Source organism: Dendrobates tinctorius, unplaced genomic scaffold, assembly GCF_039654945.1.
Source record: "Dendrobates tinctorius isolate UK_male_01 unplaced genomic scaffold, ASM3965494v1 ptg000521l, whole genome shotgun sequence".
NCBI lineage: Eukaryota > Metazoa > Chordata > Amphibia > Anura > Dendrobatidae > Dendrobates > Dendrobates tinctorius.
The window spans coordinates 161022-181753 of record NW_027362180.1 but is presented as its reverse complement, the minus strand read 5'-3'; the positions used below and the strand labels follow the sequence as shown (position 1 = coordinate 181753).

Here is a 20732-nt window from a genome sequence, read left to right as displayed (position 1 = left end):
CCAGCACCGACCTCCACCTGCAGATCCGCACTCCACATAGAGAATAATGGGGCCTCCAGCACCGACCTCCACCCGCAGAGCCGCACTCCACATAGAGAATAATGGGGCCTCCAGCACCGACCTCCACCCGCAGAGCCACACTCCACATAGAGAATAATGGGGCCTCCAGCACCGACCTCCACCCGCAGAGCCGCACTCCACATAGAGAATAATGGAGCCTCCAGCACCGACCTCCACCCGCAGAGCCACACTCCACATAGAGAATAATGGAGCCTCCAGCACCGACCTCCACCCGCAGAGCCACACTCCACATAGAGAATAATGGAGCCTCCAGCACCGACCTCCACCCGCAGAGCCGCACTCCACATAGAGAATAATGGAGCCTCCAGCACCGACCTCCACCCGCACTCCACATAGAGAATAATGGAGCCTCCAGCACCGACCTCCACCCGCAGAGCCACACTCCACATAGAGAATAATGGAGCCTCCAGCACCGACCTCCACCCGCAGAGCCGCACTCCACATAGAGAATAATGGAGCCTCCAGCACCGACCTCCACCCGCAGAGCTGCACTCCACATAGAGAATAATGGAGCCTCCAGCACCGACCTCCACCCGCATAGCCGCACTACACATACATGGCTGCTCTCAGTGCTCAGTGCTGTGCGCACAGGACCTGTGATGGAGGTCACAGGAGGGGAGGAGACAGGGGTCACATGATCGGGGGCCCTGACACCTTACCTCCTGTGATCTCATCACAAGCCTTTGCACGCTACCAGCAGCATCAGCGTTCACGCTACTTGTAGATGCTGCTGGTAGCAATAAAACATAATGCCGCCCCCACGGTCACTGACTTTTAGGTGGGGAGAAGATGGAGTGCCATTGCAGCAGCCAGCAGGAATGTGGTGGGGGCCCCCTTAGAAGCTCTTGTGGTGGGGGCCCCGGGGCTGGAGCCCCGCCTGCCCTGCCTATAATCCGGCCCTGACTCCAATCCAACACAGTTTTTCTTCACAGCCATAATCCAAATGCACAGAAGCTCGCTGTATACATTTGCAGGCACCCCCAACCAGGACAATGGGAATTCTCAGACCCTGGTGAATTGCCTCGGCTCAAACCACACAAGGGTCAGCGATAGTCAAGAATGCCCCCGTTTCTCTAAATCCTGACACTTTGTATCCATCAATAAAGACATCCTGCAGGTGGTGTTGCCGTTGCTCTGGGTAGCTAAAGGCCAAAGGCTGGAGTCCATACACTCCAGGATGGGCATCTATGGTGCAGTGGTCGGTGGTCCACTCTGGTGAGGGTCGTGGTAGCTCTTCCTCAGGCAGGATGGAGTGTACAAGATGCACTGGATGAGGTGGGTCTGCGTGGGGCTCCCTCTGAATCCTTGAAAGACAGCCAGACTGCAAATGTCCAGGTTGCCCACACCCATAACATCTATCTGTGATACCCCCAGGTAGTGGTCAAAACTGTTGGGGCCTAGGATTGTGAGGCATGATTATACCTAGTTGCAAGCCGATGACAAAGGGCAGATATAATTGGAGGGGGAGGGGGCACGGGAGCAGGCCGTGGTTCATTGTCCAGAAGCCTCCTCCATTGTGGTCGGATAGTAAGAGCTTCATCAGCCAGGGCGGCAGCTCTATCCACGGTACACGGCGTGCGCTCCCAGACCCATTCCCGTACCTCTGCGGGGCACTTGGCAAGAAAGCGTTCTATAAGGAACACCTGTATAACATATTCCACAGTAAAGGTGTTTTCTGCTTCCAACCATCTCCGACATGCCTGGGACATCTTACGTGCATAAATCCTAAATGATCCCCCTGTGGTGCATGGGAAGTCTCGGAACTTGGCCCTCTATGAGTCTGGGGTGATAGCATGGTAATTCAGGATGGTCCACTTTACAATGTTATAATGTCGATTCCACTGTGCATCAATGGTTTGGTAAGCCTCCGCCATGCTACCATTCTGGAGTCCCACTAACAAATGCATCCAGTAAGAGTGGGGAACCTCCATCACAGCACACTGCTACTCAAAAACCTTGAAGAACCCCTCAACATCTCTTAAAGCCTCATCAAATAGCTTAAACGCTGTCCAAGTGATGCGTACAGGTTCCAGGATCGTTGGGGTTACACTCCACATTGCGTTACTCCCCGTTTCAAGCTCCATTGCTTCACATCTCTGCTGTGCCCGTCAGGCAGCCTCCTCCTTGTACTCCTGGGCCCAGAACCACCATCTCTTCTTCGCACAACATGAACCACTGGCTTTTTTGGATGAAGATCCCTGTCTCCAGTGCTCATCCTTCAGACATCTGGGAGGAGGTGGCTGGGCTAGCGCCCACCAGTAGGTCAATTAAGGATTCTTTAGTCAGTCCCTGGTAATTCAGGGCCAGGTCTCGGGCTCTCATGTAAGCTGGATACAGTCCAATTTCTGTACTCATTCTGTGGGTGGTTCTCCATTGGGCTACACTCTGTTTATCCCACCACTGCCACCAGTTGTCATGGGGCCCTTCTCCAATACCACACAATCAACAGAGCAAGGGAAGTGTGAACAATCCCAAGACCTTTATTATAGGCCAAAACCTAAAGGTCCATCAACAATCCACCACACTGAGGATACAATAGTCCAGAACAGATATGCAGTTCAGTAACAGGATGAGTGTCCAAGTAGATGAGAGTCCAATAATCTAGCAGACAGAGGATAAAATAGGGTCATATGCTTCCCCTTTTCTGACGTGCCCCATAGGCATCATGCTATAACTAGCGTTCCTGCGGGTCGGGTGACCGGGGGTCACTAAAATATCACCCGACCCGCAGATACAGGACAACATGCAGTTAAGCCCGGGGGGGGGGGTGGCTTTGCACCCATGTGGTTAGGATCACTCTGATTGGCTGTTTCACTTTTAACAGTCAGAGCGATAGTAATATTTCATCAGTGAAAATTGATGAAATATTACAATCCAGCCATGGCCGATGCTGCGCTAGCATCAGACATGGCTGGAGACACTAACATGACCCCCCACACACACGGCTGGTGGGGGCGATCGGCCCCTGCCACGGACTGACTGCAGCGATGGGTCACGCAGTCACAATCTACTTCCCCTCCCCTCCTGTCCCCCACACTGTCCGATCCCCCCCCCCCCCCCTCACCCTCCCCGGTACCTCCCCACTGTCCGATCCCCCCTCAACCTCCCCGGTACCTCCTATGTCCCGCTTTGCCTCCCGGTGTCCCACCATCCCTCCTGCATGGGTGCCGCCATCTTGGAAAAAGGCGGGCGCATGCGCCTGCCAGCATTTCCCAGCTGCAGATTCATTTTTTTTTAATTTTGATCACCGTGATAAACTCTCAGTGATCAAAATAAAAATAAGGAAACCACCGCCCCCTTATCACCACCATAGGAAGGCACATGTAATAAAATATTTGTATTTTGCAATTAGGGCTAGGGTTAGGGCTAGGGTTGGAAATAGGGTTAGGGTTGAAATGAGGGTTAGGAATAGGTTTAGGGGTGGGTTGGCATTGGGATTAGGGAAAGGCTTGTGGTTAGGGGTGTATTGGGGTTAGGGGTGTGTTGTGGTTAGGATTGTAGATAGAATTGAGGGGTTTCCACTGTTTAGGCACATCAGGGGGTCTCCAGATGCGACATGGCGCCACCATTTAATCCAGCCAATTTTGCGGTCACACAGTCAAAACAGTGCTCCCTCCATTCCGAGCCCCGACATGTGCCCAAACAGTGGTTTACCCCCACATATGGGGTATCAGTGTACTCAGGAAAATTTGCACAACAACTTTGGGGGTCTAATTTCTCCTGTTACCCTTGGAAAAATAAAAGATAGGTGGCATAAAAAAAAAAAAAAAAAGTGATTATTTTCACACCTGGGCAATATAAAATTCTGTGAAGCACTTGGGGGTTCAAAGTGCTCACCACACACCTAGATAGGTTCCTTGGGCGGTCTAGTTTCCAAAATGGGGTTACTTGTGGGGGGGGGAGGTTTTCCACTGTTTAGGCACATCAGGGGCTCTGCAAACGTAACATGACACCCACTGACCATTCCATCAAGTCGGCATTTCAAAATGTCACTACTTCCCGTCCGAGCCCCGACGTGTGCCAAAACAGTGGTTTACCACCACATATGGGGTACCATCGTACTCGAGACGAACTGGACAACAACTTTTGGGGTCTACTTTTTCCTGTTACCCTTGTTAAAATAAAATAGTGGGCTAAAAAATTTTGTAAACGCAAAAAATGATTGTAACGCAGAGCCGTGAAACTATAAAGTGCTGAAGAACTTGGAGGTTCAAAGTGCTCACCACACATCTAGATTAGTTCCTTGGGTGGTCTAGTTTTCTAAATGGGGTCACTTGTGTGGGGGGGGGGGGGGGGTGTTCCTCTGTTTAGGCGCATCAGGGGCTTTGCAAACGTAACATGATGCCCGCAGACCATTCTATCAAGACGGCATTTCAAAAACGTCACTACTTCCCTTCCATGCCCCAACGTGTGCCCAAACAGTGGTTCCCCCCTCATATGGGGTACCAGCATACTCAGGACAAACTGGACAACAACTTTTTGGGTCCATTTTATCCTGCTACCCATGTGAAAATGAAAACATTGATGCTAACGGAAATTTTTTGTTGGAAAAATTAAACTGTCCATTTTTTCCTTCCATGTTGCTTTAGTCCCTGTGAAGCACCTGAAGGGTTAATCTTCTTGAATGTAGTTTTGAGTCGCTTGAGGGGTGCAGTTTTTTAGAATGGTGTCACTTTTGGGTATTTTCTGCCATATAGACCCCTCAAAGTGACTTCAAATGTGACGTGGTCCCCCAAAAAAAAAAAAAAGTTTTGTAAATTTTGCTGTAAAAATGAGAAATCGCTGGTCAACTTTTAACCCTTATAACATCCTAACCAAAAAAAATTTTGATTCCAAAATTGTGCTGATGTGAAGTAGACATGTGGAAAAATGTTAGTTACTAACTATTTTGTGACACCTAACTCTGGTTTAACAGAATAAAAATTCAAAATTTGCTAAATTTGCCAAATTTCCGTTTTTTGACACAAAGGCAAAAATTGACCTAAATTTACCACTATCATGAAGCTCAATATGTCACGAAAAAACATTCTCCAAATCGCTAGGATCCTGAGTCACTACCTCATAAAGGGACACTGGTCAGAAATGCAAAAAATGGCCAGGTCATTAAGGTCAAAATAGGCTTGTCATGAAGGGGTTAAGGAACTACAGGGGGTCATCAAGAGACAGATACACAGTCAGGCTGTAGACATACAAGGCAACAAGAAAAACAATATGAAAATCAGTGAAATAGAAATCTATACAAAATGATATCCACATATCATATCACACCATCACAACAGAGTGTGCAATATATTGTATGAAGGACTAAAGGAAGACCGAGGAGTGCATAACATTATATGTAGGACTATGGGGAGCCATTTCTATAACCTGGAAGGCTATGTAGAAGGCATGATAATGTTTGGAAGGCTTTGAGAATTCCTATATGGAGGACTGTGTTGAGGGCGTTCACACAGTACAAAGTGGTGTGGGGGGCATTAGCCTGCATGAATAGCTGTGTGTCCCAGGTGTACTGGGGGTCACCATGTAATGCCAAAGTAGTTGAGGGGGGTACAGTGGGGGGGGGGGGGGGGCACACTGTGTGGATAAATAGATTTAAATGTTTTCATTTGTTTTTGGCTCTATGGCTGAAACTCAATACTATGGATATTCACAACATTTATAATATATTATATATACACACACACACACACACACACATACAGTTAAGGACCCTCAGTCAGGTCAGTGGTCCGAGCCTGAGCAGCCACCAGCTGATTCCTGGCCGTGTCCACAGCTCCCCACACCTCCCCCCCTCCATGTGAGCTGGTCAGATCGTGTCTCTAGCGCACAGCGCCCCCCCAGGTCAGACAGCAGAAAACAGGGGGTGAATGGATAAACTGCCCAGCTACAAAATATACTCACCCCGCCTTACACATCCCCATTCTAGTGATTTGGGGCTGTTAAGTAATTGTGTTTGTTTTTTTAAACGGTCAGCCTTTGGAGGGTGCCTTGATCCTAAAGCACACAGTTAAAATTACACCTGTGACGAAAAAGTCACTGACCCAGTTTTTCAGGGTCTTTCTTCATCGCAGTGGAATGTTAATATGTGCAGTAGCATCAGCTAAGGATTCCTTAGATTTTCCAAAAAAAAAAAAAAATGCATATGCGGTTTGTAAAAACATCATGCGTTTTTTGAGGGAAAATCTGAGGAATCCTTAATGTGTGCAGTAGCATCAGCTAACATTCCACTGCGATGAAAAAAGACCCTGAAAACCTGGGTCAGAGTGACTTTCTTCATAGATCGCCTCTGACAACCTGCCCACAGGCTCTTCCAGTCTAACAACCTCATGTTAATTCACCACAGTGCCTTTTTTTCGCTCAGTAGGCAAAATTACAGAATCAAAAACATGTGGCAGTGTGCCACGGAGCTGCACTTGCTTGCGTCCCCCAGGGGAGAAACAAATAAAAAGTCATAGTGGGGCGCCGAGGGTCTTAAAAGTTGCAGAAGACCGCGTGCTACCTCGTTCTAAAATCTTTTCATGGGACTAAAATTAGAAGAAAAAAAAAAAAAAATTATATGTCAGTCATGCAAACCTTTAATCCCATAACACAGACATTAGAGTTCCATTAACAAGGCAATGCTGCCACCCAGTGGTCCATCAGTAATTAAAAAAATAGAATGACACCTGGTGTTCATTGCTGTACTGCAGGAAAAATGTCCAAATTTTGTACCTGGTAAAGTGCAGAAAGGGGCAGCAAAGGGGCGAGGCATTGAGAGCCGGGTAACGAACAGATTTTTTTTGCGTTATCCGATCTGCAACAAATTTTTGGCTCCGTCTGGCGGGCTCCTGGGAGTGTGTTTGTGGCACAAAAAATACCACTACTCATTGTTTTTTTTCCCCCCACTTACTCAGTGAGGCTGGGAGGAGAGTCCCTAGAGGCTATCGCTTCTGGCCTCAAGCGCACTTTCCCCCCCTTCCCCAGCTACCAACGCTGCGGGCTGAGTGGGGGCACAACCCACTCCAGGGACAGTGGCAGGTGGGGTGTTTGACTGGGGTGGTACGCCTGTCAAACCGTAACGCAGGTGTCCTAAGGCAAGCTCAGGGAGGCCAGAAACATCCCGTGGAGCAGAAGGGCAAAAGCTCGCTTGATCTTCAGTATGAATACAGACAGTGAAAGCGGGGCCTCACAATCCTTCTGACTTTTTGGGTTAGGAGGTGTCCGAAAAGTTACAACAGGGATAACTGGCTTGTGGCGGCCAAGCATTCATAGCAACGTCGCTTTTTGATCCTTCGAAGTCGGCTCTTCCTCTCATGGTGAAGCAGAATTCACCAAGTTTTGGATTATTCACCCACCTATAGGGAACATGAGCTGGGTTTAGACCATCGTGAGACAGGTTATTTTTATCCTACTGATGTGTTGTCACAATAGCAATCCTGCTCAATACGAGATGAACCACAGGTTCAGACATTTGGTGCCTGTGCTTGGCTGTGGAGCCAATGGGGCGAAGCTACCATCTGTGGGATTATGACTGAATGCCTCCAAGTCAGATTCCCCCCCTAAACGTGATGATACCGCAGTGCCGAGGAGCCCATCCCGGCCAGGGATAGCCGGGGGTCCCCGAGCCCCCGGCGAGAAAAGCCGCACGCCCCGTGGACCGGAGTGCGACCGGAAGCCCTGATGCCTCTCTCCTGGAGCACATCGCAAGTTTTTGCAGGGAATACAGTGTTAAATCATTCATAGACGACCTGCTTCTGTCTCGGGGTTTCGTACGTACCAGAGCAGCTCCCCTCACTGCAATCTATTGAAAGTCATCCCTCGAGAGAAGCTTTTTTCCCCCCCATCCCAAAAGGGGTTTGCCTCCACCAGCAGGGGGGCGCAGTCGGGCCGCCTAATGCAGCGGTCCGCAGTGTCTCCCCCCCGGCAGCTGCGCTCTGCCGCCCACCATCCTGTGAGCCGGCTGTTCTCTGTGACGGCTGTCAAGCTGACAGCCGACGCAGAGAAGGAGGCCGCGCCGGCTCCCAGGCAGCAGTTGTACTGGCGTCTATACAGACGCCTGTACAATTAGCTCTGACCGCCGGGTCAGAGCGACGTCAGCAGCGTGATCATGTCATGTGATCACGCTGCTGACGTCACTCCCCGGCGCCCAGAGCAAACGCTGGTGGTAAGTGTGCTCCTCTGTGGAGCTGAAGAACCACCGAAGATGGGAGATGGGGGGTGGGTTAATGAGTGGGGGGGTTAATGAGTGAAGATGGGGGTTAAAGTGAGGGGGGTTATTGAGTGGGGATGGGGTTAATGAGTCGGGGGGTTAATGAGTGGAGATGGGGTTTAATGTGGGGATGGGGGTTAATGAGTGGAGATGGGGGTTAAAGTGAGGGGGTTAATGAGTGGAGATGGGGGTTAATGTGTGGGGGTTAATGAGTGGGGCGTTAATGAGTGGCTATGGGGGTTAATGTGGGGATGGGAGTTAATGAGTGGAGATGGGGTTAATTAGTGGGGGTGGGGGGATTTGGGAGTAGGGACAAGGGATTATTGAGTGGGGATGGGGGATACTTAATGTGTGTGGTGGATTTGGAGTGGGGATGGTATTTAACGTGTGTGGGGAGATTTGAGGACACAAAATGAAGAGTATGTATGAGGGCATATATGAGGAAGCAGTATGGGGGATGGGTGCAGACAGTAAGGGGTGCGAACGGATGAATTTATGTGGGCACAGTATGGGGAGTGAGGGTGATGGGATGTGTGCAGACACAGTATGGGGAGTCGAGGATATGTGTGAGCAGACAGTATAGAGAGTGAGGGGGTAAATATATGAGGAGACAGTATAGTGAACAGGAGGATGATAGAGGAGACAGTATGAGGAGGGAGGGGAATAGTGTGAGGCGACAGTATATTGCAGACATTTTTATTTAGGAGCATTATAATGACACTTCTATCTTTAAGGGCATCGTGTGAAGATTTGCTGCAGAAGACCGGAGAAGATGGAAGTCTGCTGAGACGAGATGTGGATGAGAAAACTCATCATGGGGTCTGGACAAGAAGAAGAAAAGGAGAACGACTGCAGAGACGTCATCTATAAGGTACCTGGATGTAAATATTATTAGTGATACTGACCAATTCTCATGTTTATATTTGTTAGGAACATTAAAGGGGATGTCCAGGTTTGTGCTGAGTCTACAGTCATTCTATGTGACTGCAGACGTCTGAATTCTCACAGTGCTCACTGAACCCTGTCAGGATTCTCTCGTGCCGGTAATTTACATACATGCGGTCACATGCTGACTAGACATGTGTGGCCTCACTCAATGAAAATGAACAGAGCGAGGCCGGGCACGTCTAGTCGGAATGTGGCCAGAAGTATACAAATCACATACTTGTGCTGACATGACTGTACATCGGCAAGGGAGAATCCTAAAAGTGTGCAGTGCATTCATTGTGAGAATTCAGAAGCTGCAATGTCAGGACTCAGCTCTGCAGGTTCCAGTGTCATCACATGGACACTTCACTCATATGCGATTTTCATAGATGTGGTCTTGTGACAACGAGCTTCTCTTCCTGCTTTCAGTTTTTTACTGAACATTGAGAGCATTAGGGAGAGCAGCTCGTGGGTACATGGCTAAGTGTGCAAGTCGCATATGTACTTTTTTTTGGTGGGGGGGGGGGGGCGCCGAACCAAATTCTTGCCCCGGGTGCCAGAAAGCCTAGATACGCCTCTGGCCTCCACCTCGTATCCTCCCTCCCGGTGCAGGAGGGAAGCAGGATCCCCAATGGGGCATGGGACCCTTGGCTGGACGCACAGGAGTCTAAACAACTGCTCGACCGTAGGGCCATGTCTCTATTATCCCCCCCTCCTGATGCGGGGGGGGGGGGAGAACAGGAACCCCTTCGGGGCATGGGACCGACAGCCAGATGCACAGGGGCCTGATCAAACCCCCCACTGAACGGCTGCTGGGTTCCAGACCTGCAACACATGGGCCCGGTGTGAGAACTAATAGGGCGTCTCTTTCAAGGGGACAGCGATGACCGAGGCGGAGCACAATGGCCACGGATGGGCTGCAAAATCCCCCCAGCTCAGACCCTGACTGAGGGGATACAGAAGGGAGCTTAATGGTCGGTGGAGGGCTAAATATTCGCCCTGTGGCGGTCGGTGGGGGGGGCTTAATATTTGACAGTTTCACAGGGGCTTGGTTCTCCTGATTGGGATGAGTCGTACATGTTTGAAGCTATCTACCACCAAAGTCTTTGGAAACTCGGTAACTACTTCTGTGCCGTGTCACTGCTCGTTCTCCGCTTCACTGGTTGAGGTAGTAGGATTCGGTAATTCTGGAACGACTTCCATATGGCCTCCCTGCTCATTCTCCGATGCATTGGTTGAAGGCATTACTGGTGACCGATTCTCGGCTTCATCCCCCTTTCCTGTGTTTACCACCAACTCGTGGGCATGACACATCTGTCAGGGTCTTCACCCGGTAAACTCTCTCAGCCACATTGTTTGTATGTTCCAAGTACTGTGCAAACAGTCACTTTTCACAGTCGGTGTATTGTTAATTAGTCCATGTCTCACGTACCCGTTGTACCAGGTGGCTTGAGATGTTTGGGAGGCTGTAGCTATGGAGGAAAGCATATGGTTATTACCTGTTACTACATATGGCTGTGGATCACGTGGCAGTCTTATCTGAAATGGCATCACCAGAGGCCCACGGATGGATTTACTGTGCACCGGGAAGGTCATATCACAAAAAAAAAATTTGTGATCACCATTTCACAAGTGGCAGAGACAGGTTGGACATGGTCTGCATACACTTCGAACCACTGTAAAAAGGAGAAAGAAAAAAAAAAAAAAAAAACCCCACACACCACACACACACACAGTTCGAGCCAGATGACACCCCTCCGACAGGTTTGACCTGGGGACAAGATAGAGGTTTGCTCCCCATGTGGAGTGGGGTTGCCGGGGGGGGGGGGGGGGGGGGTCGCCGAATTGGAGATTCCCTTACCGATTCTTCTTCTGCTGAAAGTACGGAAGCTGCGACCTGAGTGGTGGAGCACTTGTGAGTCTTCACACCGACAACTGTCATCCGTCTGCCGCGGTACATGTGATGGATCCTCTCGGTCCACTCTGAAACCAAAAAGGTGGAAAATTATTGAACTGGTACATTGAAGACCACTAAACCACAGGGTCTGACAACTTGCCGTCATGTTAAGAACAACACCTGGTCTCTGGAGGTTTTTTTTTTTTTTTTTTTTTTACAAACAGCAGGGCCTGGAGGTAGAGTACAATTTCCTGATGTTCAACTGATCCACCCTCTTGATCATCCTCCATGCTGGCTAGAAACATTGGCCTTGCCTCCTCCAGTATGATCTGGCAGTCCACAGGCAATTTTTTCAGCTTCATCAGTATATCGTACCTGTGGGCAGAAAGAAAATCAATTATGGAACATCCAAGGCAAAAATCAAGCCACATATGAGATCTTTTGAAGGGTGTGTACCGCTTGCTAACAGACTCTCTGCAGGCGCCCTTGTACAAGATTTTCTGTAGGTCCTCTGTAAGGTTCATGAATACCTCGCAGGCCTTGTAGAGTTCTGGCTTTTCTATTCTCAGTCCCGTGGCCCTCATTTGATAGACGGTGAAGCTCCATATATGCTTTACCATTCTGAGGGAGGTCTGGTTCGATAGCCAGAGATTTCCAAGTTTTTCAAAAATTTCATGGACTTTGCTTGGCCTCAGTAGACACTCCAGAGTTAATCGTCTTGGGTTCACAAAGAAGAAGAACTGGGAAACGTTTGACACCTCCTGTTAACAGATTGAGACCCCATGTGTAAAACCTTTAGGTACGAGCAGAAACCCTTGAGCACAGGGTGGTTCATTGAGTCACTTATACAAGCCAGCAGCCTTTGTAGCAGTGCTTGTCCTTCCATTGCTTTTTCTGAATTCTTAAATTGCTATCGACAGCTACCTCCTCATCTTCTATGGGGTCAGAAGGGGTCCCTGAGTGTTCAGTCTCTGAGCAAGGGTCTCTTTCAAAACTGTCTAGAGGTGAAGGTTCATCTGTCGCATCCAGATCTGGCTCTGCCAGGAACAGGGGGCATGGAGGACTGTGTACAGGTCGTAAAAGCATAGGAATATCCATCTCAAAAGATTCTTGCTCCCCCAGGGGCATGGAGCTTGGGCAGAGCTCCAAATTTTCTGGTGGTACCTCAGCAGGCCCTTCAGAGCTCAGTGGCAGGATTTGATACTCAAGCCTGGCCTTGTTGGCTATTAAAAATCCACGACTTTCTAAGCCAGCTATGGTCTCCAAGGACTGGAGAGTCTTGATTGCTTTGAATTGGATCATTGTTCCTTTTTTGGCAATACATTTAAGCTGGTACTTGACTGAGGCTATGGCAGTTCTTATCTCGGAATCACTCTGGGATCTCAGACATACCCTTCGCAGATATTTGGTTATCCTGGGGCATGTAAGTGGTGTCTGTGATGTACAATGTCTGCAAGATATGTTTTCTGTTGCAATGTGCTAACAAATCCTCCATCCTAGGACATTGTAAACTGTCAGTAGTAGGAATTCCTTCCCCCCAGGTTTTATCAACCCTGCCACTTCCTCTGGAAGAGCAGGAATGTTAATTAGCTAGACCATCTTCCTCACACCATTTGGCTTCTCTCAGCTGAAAGAGAAAAATGCGGGAAAAAGGTCTTTGTTTGAAATAAAACTTTAAGAGCCTGCCCTGCGAAAACCGTACCAAGTAGAGATATGAAAATCATATTTTTGTAACCTGAGCGGTCCCAGCTTCGAGACCGCGTATGTTTCGAAGTTCTACCCTGTCCAGAACATGAGATAGGATTTGCGCCCAAATGGATGGTCATATCGCATAGATGTTTGATGTTTTCTTGATAGGCTCATTACGCTGGGAAACATGAAACCACTGATGAGTCCATACCAGCTTCTCCCATAAAGTTATAGCTAATCTAAGTTTTGTAGCCAAAACATAACTTGGATAAGAGGGGAGGGATCAACCCAGAATGCACCTCTCTGTGATGTCACATAGGAAAGTCTATAAGGCATTCCCTGGCAGAACCAGCTCAGAACAGCTGCAGAGTCCGTGCTGACAAGAACTCAGATGAGCGGAGAAGTGCAGCTCCGCCTCCACCCACCTTAGCCGCATGGTCTGCCTAAGGAACAATAGGGAACTGTGAGTGTAATCTCTTTGTTTTCTCCACTTTTATTTTATGTCTCAATTTTATAGCAACTTTTATCTGTAATCACTGTCCTCTTTCGGAAAATAAATGAAATAATTATTTAGATCTGTCTCTATGCTCTAAGACTCGAACTATACGCCTTTGATAGATAATCGCTACTAATTCAAGGGGTTTGCCACGGACCCTCTTAATTTAACACTGTGAATTAAGTAACCGTGACTGGTGGCAGCGCGTTGTGTACGGCTATTACGGCTTGCTGGCAGTACAGAAGGGTCTTATATTGCTGAATAAGGGTCTGCGGCCACAGCATTGATAATTCCCTTACTGCAGAAGCCTAATTGCCGGTTCACAACAGGCAGCCCGTCCGGCGACCAATTATCCTAGGTGCAGTTCCCTGACTGACCTGAGGGTAAGGGGGGCGCCGGAGAGAGCTGCGAGTTCCAAGGTGGAACTGAGAAAGTGGGATATACACAAATCCCCGCAGTACTTGGAAGATTGATAGCAGTGGTGGGGCATCCAAATTAAACTCCCCCTGCGGCAAATTGTAGAGCGAGATTAGCTTGCTGGATATTTTTGTCACATGGTGCCAGTGGTGGGATAACTAAGATAAGCCCCACTGCGCCTGTGATAGCCGTGTGCCGGCATTGTGTCACGTCCCTCCGTCCGCTGATACACCGATGTCAGTGGTGGGATTGTGACATAGTGGTGACACAGGGTCCGCTGTCCGTCGCGTTTTGGTGGCAGCGGGACCCCCGTTAGTCGTCGCCCGTAAGTGGACGAACGGCCGTGGGCTGTTCGTCACAGTGTCCGTGGGTGACTGCGGGCACAAAAGCGATAAAAACCAGTCACCTTGGCTGCAGGTAATCATATGTGGTGGACAAATGTCTTCTACTCACCGGTCCATTTGGAAGAGTTTCCCACATTCACATGGAGCATAACACACGGTGTTCCCCTCCATCTGGATCTGCAGCACATGGCTTTTCCTCTGCAATGCGGCGCGCACCCCGGTGCGCGAGTCAGCCACACGTGAAAGATGCCAGCGGAGGTGATCGAAAATAACCGGATGTAATTTCCCGGAATTCTGCATAAGTAATCCCATGGGTCGAACCAGCCACAGCGGTGGCGCCTCATGGATGCCAAGCATCCATAGCGCTTGTGTAAAGATCCCAGCTTTGAGCCATCTCTCATGATCACGTATACGGCATCACGGGCTTTGACTCACCCACTGGGATGGCACCTACGTGGCTGATGATCATCCATAGCGTTTGCATAACGATACCCAAGGTATCCTATCCCCCTAACATACAGTATGGACCCAGAAAAATCAAATTCACAATAAGTATTTTTTACTCCTGTATTCTTTTGTTTACCATTACAGCAATGTCTGCCCTGCTGCATAGTCATATGCACTCCATTACCTTTTGGAACCCACATACAGTATGGACCCAGGAAAATCCACTTCACATTGTCTACTCCCATACTCTTGTTTACACAGTGACAGCAATGTCTGCCCTGCTGCATAGTCATATGCACCCCATTACACCTTTGAAACCACATACAGTATGGAGCCAGGAAAATCAATTTCACAAGGTAGTCAGACCCATAGTCAGGTAGTGAGTCAGTCACCATAGTCAGGTAGTGAGTCAGTCACCATAGTCAGGTAGTGAGTCAGTCACCATAGTCAGGTAGTGAGTCAGTCACCATAGTCAGGTAGTGAGTCAGTCACCATAGTCAGGTAGTGAGTCAGTCACCATAGTCAGGTAGTGAGTCAGTCACCATAGTCAGGTAGTGAGTCAGGTGATCGGGTAGTGAGTAAGTCAGGTAGTCAGTTGGGTAGTGAGTCACCATAGTCAGGTAGTGAGTCAGTGCCATAGTCAGGTAGTGAGTAAGTCAGGTAGTCAGTCCCATAGTCACGATAGTCGGGTAGTGAGTAAGTCAGGTAGCGAGTCAGTCACCATAGTCAGGTAGTGAGTCAGTTCCATAGTCACCATAGTCAGGTAGTGAGTCAGTCCCATAGTCAGGTAGTGAGTCAGTCAGGTAGTCAGTCCGTCTGATTTTACCATTCCTCTCCCTGTCAGTGTGATTTGCCAGCTTTTCAAAGGAGGTACGGTTCAACAGGAAGTTTTTTTTTTCTCTGGGGGCATTCAACTTTAGTTTGCACAAAGAAAAAAAAAAAAAAAAAAAAAAAAAAAAAAGTGCATGAAAAGACGCGCCAAAAAAAAAAAAACACACCTAAACCAGCATTTTTGTCGCAGCTTCTTTCCTGCAAAGAAATCAGTTTTTGCTGCAGAAAGAAAAAGCATCAATAACGCCCTGTGTGAACTTACCCTCAAGAATGCTGTTAAGAAGTGTTAAATGGGTGGCGCATAGGATTTAAGGTAGCAAATCCATTATAGTACATTTATTTTTACAGCTGTTTATAGGGGCATTAGAGAACTAAACAGAATTCATAAAAAGATGTATAAAATGTCCTTTGCAGCTCCATGATTGAGGCCTCATCAATGTTTTACACTATGATGAACGTTGATCACAGATCTCTACAGCTCTTTTCTGTAGATACCCCTAATGCAGAGGACTATAAAAAGATACAAACAGACCAACGCAGCCCTGTGAGAAGCCTCAGATCTCTTAGTGGCCCCTGGGAGCCTGCTAAACCAGACTGAATACCCGAGTTGTCTGCTTGGGCTGTTTACAGATCCATAGAAAGGCTGGACTCTGAGCTCCGGAGTCCTGCTGCTCTCTGGCCTTTTCTCAGATATCCAGCTTTTATAAAGGGTTATGGTACAGAGATCAGGGTTGTATGATCTCCACCACACTACAGGGAATGTGAATTGCAACAATTGTCCCAATGTTTGTGGCAAGTCAGCATGACCAAGTCATCAGTATCATGAGAATGCATTCCCGTGGTAAAGGGCACATTATCTGATAATTCTGCATGTGCTCTGTAAGTATTCTGTAAATGCGACATTGCCGGCAACTGCTCCTCTCTGTAGGTCAGAACAACAAACATGCTTTGCGATTGATGTATAGTACAAGTAACCAGTGTGTAATGAAGATCACTGACCTTTACCTTTTCTGTGTCCTGCAGGCGAGCATCAATGACCACACATCATCTGGATGAATGAGACGTCCGATCCTCTGTTTTTGGGGCTCATTGTTCCACCGTTTTGGAAATTGTAAACATGGCAGCATCGTAACCACAGGATAATGTAGTGGAAACAAACAGAACAGATAAAATATAGAAAGTGCGATATTCACAGATAAAAATGCACCTCTGCTACATGAGTTATCAAAGTGATCTATCCTTCAGGCGTGAGAAGACTGTTTCTGTACCTTGGCACCATCTTGGGGCTATACCCTTTACTGTCCATTTTTATTCATGGAGATCAAGCTTTTTGGCTACTATGCACACCATATCTCTGTACTAAGGTATAGGGGATATTTACTAATTATCCTTACATGTTGTTTGCTCTTACATATTACCACATTGTGATGTAGTATATTGTTTTCTCACCATTGATCTACTAACTTGATTGTAATTTCAATATCTCATTTGATTAACTAGTTGTTAGGGTTAGTCAGTAGTCAGTCTGTAGCATAGTCACCATAGTCCGGTAGTCAGTAGTCAGTCTGTAGCATAGTCACCATAGTCGGGTAGTCAGTCAGCAGGTCAGTCAGTCGCATAGTCACCATAGTCTGGTAGTCAGTAGGTCAGTCAGTCGCATAGTCACCATAGTCCGGTAGTCAGGTCAGTCGCATAGTCACCATAGTCCGGTAGTCAGTAGGTCAGTCGCATAGTCACCATAGTCCGGTAGTCAGTAGCATAGTCACCATAGTCCGGTAGTCAGTAGGTCAGTCGCATAGTCACCATAGTCCGGTAGTCAGTAGCATAGTCACCATAGTCCGGTAGTCAGTAGCATAGTCACCATAGTCCGGTAGTCAGTAGGTCAGTCGCATAGTCACCATAGTCCGGTAGTCAGTAGGTCAGTCGCATAGTCACCATAGTCCGGTAGTCAGTAGTTTAGTCAGTCGCATAGTCACCATAGTCCGGTAGTCAGTAGGTCAGTAGCATAGTCACCATAGTCCAGTAGTCAGACAGTAAGTCGGTCAGTCAGTGGGTGGCATAGTCACCATAGTCGGGTAGTCAGTCAGTAGCATAGTCACCATAGTCCGGTAGTCAGTCAGTAGGTCAGTCAGTTGCATAGTGACCATAGTCCGGTAGTCAGTCAGTCGCATAGTCAGGTAGTCAGTCAGTCACATAGTCACCATAGTCCAGTAGTCAGTAGGTCAGTCAGTCAGTCGCATAGTCACCATAGTCCGGTAGTCAGTAGCATAGTCACCATAGTCCGGTAGTCAGTAGGTCAGTCGCATAGTCACCATAGTCCGGTAGTCAGTAGGTCAGTCAGTAGCATAGTCACCATAGTCCGGTAGTCAGTAGGTCAGTCGCATAGTCACCATAGTCCGGTAGTCAGTAGTTCAGTCAGTAGCATAGTCACCATAGTCCGGTAGTCAGTAGGTCAGTCAGTAGCATAGTCACCATAGTCCGGTAGTCAGTAGGTCAGTCGCATAGTCACCATAGTCCGGTAGTCAGTAGGTCAGTCCCATAGTCACCATAGTCCGGTAGTCAGTATGTCAGTCGCATAGTCACCATAGTCCGGTAGTCAGACAGTAAGTCGGTCAGTCAGTGGGTGGCATAGTCACCATAGTCGGGTAGTCAGTCAGTAGCATAGTCACCATAGTCCGGTAGTCAGTCAGTCGCATAGTCACCATAGTCCGGTAGTCAGTAGTTCAATCAGTCAGTAGCATAGTCACCATAGTCCGGTAGTCAGTCAGTCGCATAGTCAGGTAGTCAGTAGGTCAGTCGCATAGTCACCATAGTCCGGTAGTCAGTCACTAGGTCAGTAGCATAGTCACCATGTCAGTCAGTAGGTCGGTCAGTCAGTCGCATAGTCACCATAGTCTGGTAGTCAGTCAGTCGCAGAGTCTTGTAGTCAGTCGCATAGTCACCATAGTCCGGTAGTCAGTAAGTCAGTCAGTCCCATAGTCCGGTAGTCACCATAGTCCGGTAGTCAGTCAGTAGGTCAGTCCCATAGTCCGGTAGTCACCATAGTCCGGTAGTCAGTCAGTCACATAGTCACCATAGTTGCATAGTCACCATAGTCCGGTAGTCAGTAGGTCGGTCAGTCGCATAGTCAGATAGTCAGTCAGTAGGTCCATCAGTAGCATAGTCACCATAGTCCGGTAGTCAGTCAGTAGGTCGGTCAGTCAGTCGCATAGTCACCATAGTCCGGTAGTCAGTAGTTCAGTCAGTAGCATAGTCACCAGGTCAGTCAGTAGCGTAGTCACCATAGTCCGGTAGTCAGTCAGTCGCATAGTCACCAGGTCAGTCAGTCAGTAGCATAGTCACCATAGTCCGGTAGTCAGTCAGTTGCATAGTCACCAGGTCAGTCAGTCAGTAGCATAGTCACCATAGTCCGGTAGTCAGTCAGTCGCATAGTCACCAGGTCAGTCAGTCAGTAGCATAGTCACCATAGTCCGGTAGTCAGTCAGTCGCATAGTCACCATAGTCGGGTAGTCAGTCAGTAGGTCAGTCAGTTGCATAGTGATCATAGTCCGGTAGTCAGTCAGTCGCATAGTCAGGTAGTCAGTCAGTCAGTCGCATAGTCACCATAGTCCAGTAGTCAGTCAGTCAGTAGCATAGTCACCATAGTCGGTCAGTCAGTAGGTCGGTCAGTCAGTCAGTCGCATAGTCACCATAGTCCGGTAGTCAGTAGTTCAGTCAGTAGCATAGTCACCATAGTCGGGTAGTCAGTCAGTCGCATAGTCCGGTAGTCAGTAGTTCAGTCAGTCAGTAGCATAGTCACCATAGTCCGGTAGTCAGCAGGTCAGTCAGTCACGTAGTCAGTCAGTAGCATAGTCACCATAGTAATCAGTCCGATTTGATGTTACCATTTCTATCCCTGTTGGTAAAATCACACTACCCCCCTCCCTGTCAGTGTGATTTGCCGACTTTTCAAAGGGGGTACAGTTCGACAGGAAGTTTTAAATTTCTCTGGGGTCATTCAATTTGATTAGTTTGCACAAGTACTACAAAAAAAAACAAAAAACCACAAAACACACCAAAACCTGTGTTTGTCACAGCTTCTATCCTGCAAAGAAATTTGCAGCAGAAAAAGCATCAAAGACACCCTGTGTGAACTTACCCTCAAGAATGCTGTTAAGAAGTGTGAAATTGTTGGCGCCTAGGATTTCAGGTGGAAAGCCATTATAGTACATTTTGACAGCTATTTACAGGGGCATTAGAGAACTACACAGCATTCCTAAAAATATGTATAAAATGTCCTCTGCAGCTCCATGATTGAGGCCTCATCAATGTTTAACACTATAATGAACCTTGAACAATTCTCTAGATACCCCTAATGCAGAGGACTATAAAAAGATACAAAGAGACCCGTGCAGCCCTGTGAGAAGCCTAAGATCTCAGTGGCCCCTGGGAGCCTGCTAAACCAGGCTGAATACCTGAGTTGTCTACTTGGGCTGTTCACAGATGCATAGAAAGGCTGGACTCTGAGCTACGGAGTCCTGCTGCTCTCTGGCCTTTTCTCAGATATCCAGCTTTTATTGGTACATACAAAAGGGTAATGGAACAGAGATAAGGGTTGTATGATCTCCACCACTGCACAGGGAATGTGAATTGCAACAATTGTCCCAATGTTTGTGGCAAATCACCATGACCAAATCATCAGTATCATGAGAAAGCATTCCCGTGGTAAAGGGCACATTATCTGATAATTCTGCATGTGCTCTGTAAGTATTCTGTAAATGCGACATTGCCGGCAACTGCTCCTCTCTGTAGGTCAGAACAACAAACATGCTTTGCGATTGATGTATAGTACAAGTAACCAGTGTGTAATGAAGATCACTGACCTTTACCTTTTCTGTGTCCTGCAGGCGAGCATCAATGTACACACATCATCTGGATGAATGAGACGTCCGATCCTGTTTTTGGGGCTCATTGTTCCACCGTTTTGGAAATTGTAAACATGGCAGCATCGTAACCACAGGATAATGTAGTGGAAACAAACAGAACAGATAAAATATAGAAAGTGCGATATTCACAGATAAAAATGCACCTCTGCTACATGAGTTATCAAAGTGATCTATCCTTCAGGCGTGAGAAGACTGTTTCTGTACCTTGGCACCATCTTGGGGCTATACCCTTTACTGTCCATTTTTATTCATTGAGATCGAGCTTTTTGGCTACTATGCACACCATATCTCTGTACTATGGTATAGGGGATATTTACTAATTATCCTTACATGTTGTTTGCTCTTACATATTACCACATTGTGATGTATTATATTGTTTTCTCACCATTGATCTACTACTAACTTAATTGACATTACAAGGTCTTATTTGACTAGTTTTTTTTTTTTTTTTTAATCTGTTAGAAATGAAAATAAAATTTTTATGCCATCA

The 20732-nt window shown here is 47.7% G+C and overlaps 3 long non-coding RNA genes across 4 annotated transcripts in view; 2 read left to right on the top strand and 1 right to left on the bottom strand.

Annotated features, from left to right (window-relative positions):
• LOC141078229 (uncharacterized) overlaps positions 1 to 11774 on the bottom strand; it is a 24524-nt gene extending 12750 nt beyond the window's left edge. Inside the window, exon 1 of the long non-coding RNA XR_012227722.1 lies at positions 11058 to 11774. This is a non-coding gene — a long non-coding RNA (uncharacterized lncRNA). The remainder of the gene's footprint in view (positions 1 to 11057) is intronic.
• On the top strand, positions 8641 to 20732 carry LOC141078230 (uncharacterized). 2 transcript variants are annotated; one of them, XR_012227724.1, is made up of 3 exons: positions 8641 to 9140; positions 16341 to 16681; positions 20204 to 20732. It is a non-coding gene; the product is annotated as an uncharacterized lncRNA (long non-coding RNA). The 2 variants fall into 2 exon arrangements; XR_012227723.1 differs by lacking the exon at positions 8641 to 9140 and adding an exon at positions 13087 to 13245.
• On the top strand, positions 17004 to 18378 carry LOC141078231 (uncharacterized). The gene is made up of 2 exons (XR_012227726.1): positions 17004 to 17198; positions 17314 to 18378. It is a non-coding gene; the product is annotated as an uncharacterized lncRNA (long non-coding RNA).